At 31.6% G+C, this 9,877-nt stretch overlaps 1 non-coding gene across 1 annotated transcript; it reads left to right on the forward strand.

The window, feature by feature from the left end:
* The first annotated feature begins 7,812 nt into the window (after positions 1-7,812).
* On the forward strand, positions 7,813-7,921 carry LOC112752938 (small nucleolar RNA R71). The gene has a single exon (XR_003177347.1). It is a non-coding gene; the product is annotated as a small nucleolar RNA R71 (small nucleolar RNA).
* Positions 7,922-9,877: the final 1,956 nt, after the last annotated feature.

Consider the following 9,877-nt stretch of genomic DNA (forward strand, 5'->3'; position numbering starts at 1 on the left):
ATCTGCCGATAACTATTAATTTAATTAATAATAATAAATAATATATTACGGTTGGATTTACCAGGGGGAATTCAATTGTAACAAGTTCCAAAATTTCGCTAATTAAAAGTTTATATCTTAGCGGCGGACGAAAAAATCCGCTAGTAAATAGTTACCGGCGAGGTTTATATCGTTGAATTTATTCTGCCGCTAAATCCGATGGTAAACAAATTACCGGTTAAAATTATTCACTTGCTCAAATTCTCACGTAAAAACATAATAAATTTTTTAAAATAATAAATATATCTAAAAAAGTAATAGCATGATATATCAACAAAATTTTAAAAAATAATAAAAAATAACGACAGTTAAAAACGGCCATAAATAAACGTGAAAAATTATTGTGAGTTTTTTAAAGGCTATTTTAGCAACAGTTATGAACTGCTGCAAATAATAAAATTTTCTTTGGCTGAAATAACAGTAGATAATATATAAACTACCGCAATTAATTGCCAAATTCTAGCTTAAGACATGGCAGCAATTATAAACTGACCCAGAAACAAACCACCACAATATTTGATATAGCGACAGATATATTGACAATTACCGAAAATCATCGCAAATCTATTTACCGATACCTTAAAAATTAGCAATCCACCAAACGCTGTAAAATTATTTTGTGACGGTTTCGCCCTTAAAAACTGCCACCAAATCGCATGTTCCTTGTAGTGATGGTTTGAGATATGCAGGACAAGTTATAAACCTCATCAAATGTTATAAAATAATCTTCAAATTAATGATAAAAGGTGAATACTTAATTTACAAGCAAGACCTCGTATGAATTCGGTCACCTACATATAGGATAGCATGGGTTGGATCCCTATATAGAGGAAGCGATAAGTTTCGCATACACACTAAGAGTTTGAAAATTTTAGTTTATAAATTATTCCACACAACCTCCTTGCGCTGTAAAAACTTATGAAAATAGAAAAAGTTTACACATCCACATAGCCCATGAAAAATTTGCACAAAGTCGATTGTATATGAGTCGTGTTATGAGAGTTACGTTGTATAAATGGGTTTCAAAGTAGCATTTCCTCTAAATTAGAAGTCAATAAAGGGCCGAAGAATGAAAAAGAAAAAGTTAAAGGATAACAAAAATTACCCAAAAGCACCTATTAAAAAAATAAACAGAACTAAAAATAAATTTACCAATTTTAATCTTAATTTTTGTTTATTCCTAAAAATTATGAAAAATCATCGAATAAAACATTATTTCTTAAAATTTATAGTTAAAAATAAAAAACGGAGATTGTTTATATATATATATATATATATATATATATAGTGCCTTGTTTATTATATATTATTCACTGTGCTTGTGGATATTTATAAATATTTTTGGCTGCCTAGCTGCTTTGGCAATTAATGGATGGTGAATTTCTATATTAGAAAAAAAGAACTTATTATCCGGAAGCAAAATAATTCAGACGTGCAAAAGCAAATTAAACCACATTAGGTTGTGTGTTTAAATTTTATCTTTACCTTAATGTTAGCTTGATTTAGAGAGAAGCCACACCCAAATTATGCTCTTGCAATGAGAAAAGAACAAGAAGTAGTTCCTCATGTTTGTCCTATGCTTTGGAGTTGAGTGGGTATGTACCTTAATAGGTTTATATACGCATCTAGCTATATCTATAGAAGGCCTAGCAAGTTTAATTTAATTTAATTTGTGTTAACTTGGAAAAAATTAAAATTTATGAGAAGACTTCGAAGATTTCTCTATCTTAGGGTGCCGGTGTTTGGCCACTAGGTCACTTTCAACTATTAGCATAAAAACCGATGGGAGACCAAATTAGTTATGCATATGAAAATTGTAGCTACATTAGGCTGTTAGTTAGATAATATTAATTACTTGACGGAAATGTTTTATATTCATTTCTTTTTATTATCATTATATACCGTGATTTAATTAACGATCTAATTAAGTGTCAGTAATCTTTGTATGTACTACTATGGATCAATCCATCATCTGCTCTATATGTAACAGAATTTGTTAAAGTAATAATACGCACATATTCGAGTTTTTTTTTTTTTTTTTTTCTCATGGTATCCTCCCATTCGACAGGTTAAGAATTAATCCGTCTCGAATCTGAGCTGTATGTACAAGGCGTGATTCGAACTCCTAACACTTGTTTAAGCGGACGAGTGAGCTGACCACTCGACCAACCCAAGTTAATTTTAAAATTTTTATCATATACTATTTCTTCCAAAAATTTAAACGAACAAGAGAAGACAACATAAATGATTATATCTCCATATTCGAGTAATTTAATTGGAGATTTTTCACAAAATTAAATCGATAACCCACCTTAAAATATAATGGACGAAATTTTCAACTAGACATAGCATTGTGTATATATATTGTCTATGGTCGCACCCAAAAAAAAAAAAAAGAAAGAAAAAATAAAAAAGAGGTTATTGGTTGTTTATATGAATAAGTAATGCTGCATTATTGAGATGATTGAAGGCAAGTCAATATAAGTATAAAATATACGTAAATGTGGTTGACTTAACATATTGTTGGCAATAAAGAATTGGTCCTCATCCGAAAATTAAAATATGAGGCGATTCCTTCATTTTAATAACTTGTTATATACTTATATTATGTATGTACATTTTTGTCTGTTACTACTTGTACGGCCGTGTATACAAGGAATCCAGATCTTATTAACGTAGTTGTTTAACGTTAATGTGTTAACAATAATAACGAATGCCAAGCAAGCGTATATGAATTCCCTTTCTTAGTAGGATAGTGCTAGATAGACAATGACCATTTTGAACAACATAAACAACAGATCCAAAAAATTGGTCCAATTACACTAATAACTAAGTTCACCCCCACCCCCCACCCAAATCCTAATTTTAATCATCCTAATTACTAACATCATAATCATCTCACCCACTCCCCTCTTCCTTTTTGACCTAGCAGTAAAAATCTTTTTCCTACCCCCTAATTGAAACGGCATTCAGAAAGGAGACCCCCTCACAGCTGGCGGTCTACCTGTCCTGGTTGCGATCGTCCAGCCTGACGTTCGCCGCAGCAACCATCCTCCGGAGCGACTCCATTGTGTAGATGAGCAGCGGCAGTCGTAGCCCCCCGTCCCTGTTGCGTGGACCTCGCCCAGCCGCAACCCGCGTCGTCTTCTAACGGCCAGCTCTCGAGCTTGAAGTCCCCACCTGTTCGCGGTGCCTGTGGTCTTCCGACGACAAATCAGGGCAACCATCGTGTCTGCATGTTCGCCCGCATCGAAGGTAACTCCACGACTGGCTCTTCCTTGACGGATTAGATGTTCATATTATTTTTTACTTCAAGTATGATTTGTTTATACAATTTAAAAGGGATGGTTACTTCACTATGTGAATGGATGGTTGAATTTTGTACGAAGAATGTGAAATTTATTTGAGATTTGGGACCTAATTTCTGGCTTCTGTTAAGTAATCAATTTTGAATAAGATATGTCAAGATTAGATGATCATTCTGAATACAGAATTAATTAATATTAATCATGATAAAATAAATGTTAATTGTTTAATTTTTTAGGTTCAAAATAAATTTCAATAAAATGTCAAAGGGAATTTTTTTTAATTTTATTTTAGTTATGAAATCGGTTTGAGTTGATTATTAATATTTTGCGGTCCTAATTTTATGTATTTGTATTTCATTTGAGTTAATTTGAAATGATATCTGTTATGGATGTTTGGATTTGTAAGATATTTTCATGTAATTTTGAGATGGACTTTTGTGTTGAAGTAACTATGGAAGACAAGTTATGATGGAGTTAAAAAGGTTTGGGTCTATGGTTCTAGAATTCGATAGGCAATTATTCGCTTGTGTTCTTCTAATGTTACAAAATCTGCCTGTATATAAAGTTTTTGAACTGGTTTGGGGTTATTTGATATCTTTTTAATAACAGTTAATAGTGTAATATACATTTTCTACAGATGATTACTATCTTATTTTGTTACTTGGTTGACTATGGATGTTTTATTTTGAATAAGATATATTAAGATCAAGTGATCATTCTGAATACAAAATTAATTAACATTAATCCATGATAAAGTAAATGTTAGTTATTTAATTTTTTTGTGTTCAGAAAATATTTCAAGAAAATGACAAAGGGCCATTTTTAATTTTATTTTAGGTATGAAATTGATTTGAGTTGATTAACAATATTTCTGCAGTCTTAATTTTTATAGGGATGTTTGGTTTTGTAAGACACTTTGATGCAATTCTGAGACAGACTTTTGTGTTGAAGTAACTCGTGACGTATTACTTCGGTTCTGAATTTTATGGAAGACTAATTATAATGGCGGAAAAAATTTTGTGTATATGATTTTGAAATTCGGTTTGTCTTATTCATTTGTGTTTTTTCATCACCCTCACAATAAAAATACCATACAGATATGCTTCGGGCAATGAGAGTGGAGATTATGGAGAATATTATCATGGGAGCACACAATGGATCCATTGAACATGTGCGAACTTTGTTGGACCGAAATGAAGAACGTGTATGCCACAACCGTCCAAGAAACAAGAAAAAGGAGGTTAAATCACCTTTCACAGCACCAAGCACTAAGACATTGATGAACCTGTGAGGAAGAACCGGAATCAGAGAAAGCAATAGATGTACCTAGAGCCCGTTTGGGAAGTAGCAGAAGCTACTTTTTTTTACTTTTAAATTATGAAAAAGTCACAATAAAAAAATTAAAAAATAGCAACAATATATACATTGACACACATTTTATATTCATTTTTTATTTTCACTTACTAGCTATATCATGCACAATAAAACAACAAATACTAACTATACAATAATTTCTTTTGCATTGCCATCAAAATTATTGTGAATTAGAATTTTAATATCCATTCTCTTGTGTAAAAAAAATTGTATTTTTTGAGTTATTTATCCAAACACTACAACTTTAAAATAAGTAATTTTATAACTAAAAATCAACACAAAATAACTGATTTACAAGTTGCTATTAATAAAAGTCCTTCTACTTTAAGCTCTTTTTCCAAAAGAGCTTATTTAAGTTGTTAACCCAAATTGGACCTTAGTCTTAAGACCACAAATACCTTTTTCACATTGTTTACGTATTTTCGTGGTGGAGTTTTGTTACAACAGAAAGAATAAATTTCCATGGTGAATAACATTTTTAGTTCTCTAACTACTTTGATTCTGTTTCAAAATATTAGCGAAGCATAAAAGCTATTAGTTAAGAATAACCATTTGGGTACCAATAAAAATAACAATCCACTATCATATGGAATCGAACATCCAGCCTCTACTATTTGTTACTATTTACACACTACACCAAGACTCTTCTAAATAACCATTTGGGTGACAATAGAGAATAACTATCTAGGTACCAGTAAAAATAACCATCTGCTATCCTATTGAATCGAACATCCATATTAAAATACTTGCAACTCATCACACACACTACACCCAGATTATTCGAAATAACCATCTGGGTAGCAAAAGAAATAACCATTAGCTTTCCTATTAAATCGAACATCCAATTTATAATACTTTTAACGAATCACACACACTACACCCAAACTATTCAAAATAACCATCTGGGTAACAATAGCAATAAACATCCGCTATCCTATTAAATCGAATATCCAGTTTAACATAATTGTAACTGATTATACACACCACACCAAGGCCATTACAAAATAACCATCTGGGTACCAATAGAAATAACCATCCGCTACGATATTGAATCGAAACCAACTTTCTTTGCATATGTTGCATAAAAATCCTAAGCCAGCTTCAAATGCTCAAACCGCATCCCAACTCTTGGTATTTCGTCTTTGGCAAGGCAACTATAATTCGGTAACTACAAATAAGTTCAAAACAGACATCATTCGATGAACATAAGGATTAATGGTCGATTCAAATATGCGGTTCACGAAAAAACAGCAATATACTAGAGATCAAACCTCATCAACAAGATCTGTGTCATCACTTCCAGTATAACATTACACAATTCTGAATTATAATGCCTAAAGATAACAAAAATTAACGACAAATACTGGCCAAACATAAGAATTAAACAAAATGTTTCACTCAGGCATTTCATCGAGCATATGGTGTGCACAATATATAAACAGGGACTTTAAACTCAATTTAAGCAACAATCAATCCAGAAAAATCAGCCATCAAACATTTTGGAATCCAAAAAGTATCAATCCATTAATATAAGCCTAATCTAAACACTAAAAGCAGAATTAAAAATTAGTTAAAATAAATAAATAAAAGAATACGGACAGGAGGAAGCATGGAACCTGCATTGGTGAAAGGGGAAGAATGGAAAGAGAGGGGTAGCAGACGCGGTGTTGCAGCGACACAAGCTCAGCCGCTACTGGGTTGCACTGGAATTTCTCGGCGGGGTTGGGCTTTGCACAGAGAACAGGGGTAGCGTACAGGGGATTGAGGAGAAATGGAGAAATAGGAAAGAAAAAGAGAAGAGAGGAAAGAGAGAGGGGGGCAGGCGACGGTGGTCGCCGGTGGTGATGACGGTGGTGTCGGACGGAGGGTTGGGGCTGGGTTAAGAGTGCAGAAGAGAAAAGCGTCAAGCGAGAGGAAGATAAGATGAGAGGCTAGTTGCAGAGTTTCAATTCACCAATGTGAAAACCCTTATTTTTTTTAATTTGAAAAATGATTATTATTAGAATTTAATTAATCAAACCATTAATTATATTTAGAATTAATTTACTTTTTTAACCCCATTATTTACATTGTTCACTAATGTTATTGTTCACCTATACTTTTCCTTCTTAGTAATAGCAAGATTAATTACCTTCAGACCTATTTAGTTCGATTTCTAATTGGTATTCTCTTTCTAATTTTACATTAATCATTAATTTAATTTTAAAGTAATTTTTTAACAAAATTATTTCCATAGATTGCGTTTGATTATGAAAATAGAACAAGACAAGATATTGAAAATAAAACACAGAATAGAGACACAAAAATTAATGTTCTTATATTTTATTTGGTGATAAAGTAGAACAAATTATGAAAGTCTAATTTATTCTTATTTTTTTATTCAAAAAATTTAGAAGAAAAATATAATTATGAAAAATTAACAAAAATAATAAAAGTAAAAATGAGAAATAAGATGTGTCTCTTGTTAGTGTCATTGTATCCTTCTTATTAGGATGGACACAAAATACACTAATTCAATATCTCTGGACACAATGTCTTTGCACTACAAGAAAATAAACTTTTTTCCACACTTTTAAACCGTGCTGAAAATTGCAAAAAAGTGTGCTGATAGCTTTTCGTCACGCTTTTTGAGCTACCAGCACGTTTTTGAAAGAGTCACATTTGCACGCGTATTGGTTGCTTTATCGCCACGCTTTTCTCGATCTATTGGCACGCTTTATCCATTGCCATGCTTAAAAGCGTGGCCATATGTATACCCTTTAGCCATGTTTTTAAAGCGTGCCAATAGTGAAAGATATGGCTACGCTTTTGAAGCGTGTCAATAGTCGAAGATACATAGACCTATTGCCACGCTTTTAAAGCGTGGTTATATCATTATCAAATTAAGGAAAAAAAATCAGGTATGTGCTTTTACATGTACTCTAATGCATTCCAAAAACAATAAAAAACATTAACAAAAATATGTGAATACCATTAAAAAAATTAATAAAAAATAGTATTACATTAGTATATCCACCAGTAGAGTGGCCCAATGCCATCTTGGATATCTCTGAAAGACCATCATAGAATATATCCAGCACGGTCTAGACTGAAATCATGTTAGGAGGGCACTTTCTGATCAGTTGCTTGTACCTCTCCCAGGCTTCATAGAGGGATTCACCCTCTTTCTGCCTGAAGGTTTGAACTTCCACCCTAAGCTTGCTCAGCTTCTGAGGTAGAAAGAATTTGGTTAAGAATGCATTGACCACCTTCTCCCAAGAGTCTAAGCTATCCTTGGGCTGAGAATCCAGCCATAACCTAGCTCTGTCCCTTACAGCAAAGGGGAAAAGTATCAGCTTGTAAATCTCTGGATCCACTCCATTAGTCTTGACAGTATCACATATCTACAAGAAATCAGAGATGAATCTGTTGGGATCTTCCTGTGGAAGTCCATGAAACTGGCAGTTCTGTTGAACTAGAGTGACCAGTTGAGGCTTCAGCTCAAAGTTGTTTGCACCAATGGTAGGTATAGAGATGCTCCATCCATAAAAGTTAGAAGTGGGTGCAGTAAAGTCACCTAGGACCTTCCTTACGTCTCCTCTATCATTGGGATTGGCTGCCATGTCTGTATTCTCAGCTTCTTGTTCAAAAAGCTTTGTGAGGTTTTATCCAGAGTGTTGTTCTCTAGCTTGTTGTAGCCGCCTCCTTAGAGTCCTCTCAGGTTCAGGGTCAGGATCAAAGAGGGATTCTTTATCTCTGTTCCTACTCATAAACAAGAAAAATAAAACCAAGAAAGTGAAAGAATGGGGGTTTCTATGTCAGATTATAGAGAACTCCCTGTGAGATATCTGAAGAAGAAGAAGAAGAAGAATGAATGAATGTAGAAGATAAGATGGAGATGATAGAATTCGAATAGAGAGGGGGGAAAGAATTCGAAAGTTAGGAGTAAGAAAATTAAAATATTTTTGTTTTTATTTTATTTATTTAATTTCAAATTAAGAAAGAAGAATAAAAGAAAATTAAAAGCTTGGACAACTAATTAACTAAAAAGATTTGAAAAATTGAAAGGTGATTTTCGAAAATGAAGGAAAGAAAAAGTCAAACAAAGATTTTGAAAATCAAATTTAAAAGAAAGTAAAGATTCAAAATTTTAAAATTTTAAATTTGAAAAGAAGATAAGATAACTAAGTTTTAAAATTTAAAAAGAAAGATAAGATTAAGATTTAAAAAGATTAAGAAAGATAAGATTTAAAAATTAAAAGTTTTAGAAATCAAACTTTGAAAGATAGTAAAGATTTAAAAGATAAGAAATTAAAATTTAAAATTTTAAAAGAAGATAAGATAGGAAGGATTTAAAGTAAAAAGATATGATGAAGATTTGAAAAGATTTTGAATTTTTGAAAATTGAAATTGGAATTTTGAAAAAGATTTGATTTTGAAATTTGAATTTTGAATTTTTTAAATTTTGAATTTTGAAATTGAATTTAAAATAAGATAAGATAGGATTTTTGAAATTTAAAGAAAGATAAAAGAAAGATAAGATAAAGATTTGAAAAAGATTTGAAAAGATAAGATTTGAAATTTAAAATTTAAACTTTACTTAACAAGAAAACACCAAACTTTAAAATTTTTTAAATCAAGATAAGAAAAGATAGCCCAGATTTCAAAAATTTTGAATAAAGATGAAAGAAATATTTTTTTTGGATTTTTGAATTTTAAAGAAAAAGAAAAATAACTATGAGACACCAAACTTAAAAATTTAAGATCAAATGATACTAATTTTCGAAAATTAAAGGAAAAACAACTAAAAGACACCAAACTTAAAATTTTTAGGATCAAACAAGAAAAATTACCAAGAAAAATTCGAATATCAAGAAGGAAAAATAAGAACACTTTCGAAAATTAAAAAAAAAAAGGGACACCAAACTTAAAAACTGACACAAGATTCAAACAAAAAACAAAGATTACTAAAGAAAAGAAAAGGTTTTGAAAAATTTTTGAAAAAGAAAGTAAAAGACACAAACAAAAGAGTAAGATTATGGTTTATTTGCTCTCTTTTTTTTTAAAGTACCTAATCTAAGCAACAAGATAGTATGGTAGTTTGTCAAACTCAAACAATCCCGGCAACGGCGCCAAAAATTTGGTGCGCGAAATTGAACTCCGCACAACTGAACCGG

The sequence above is a fragment of the Arachis hypogaea genome, chromosome 15 (genome assembly GCF_003086295.3).
Source record: "Arachis hypogaea cultivar Tifrunner chromosome 15, arahy.Tifrunner.gnm2.J5K5, whole genome shotgun sequence".
In the NCBI taxonomy this organism is placed as follows: Eukaryota; Viridiplantae; Streptophyta; class Magnoliopsida; order Fabales; family Fabaceae; genus Arachis; species Arachis hypogaea.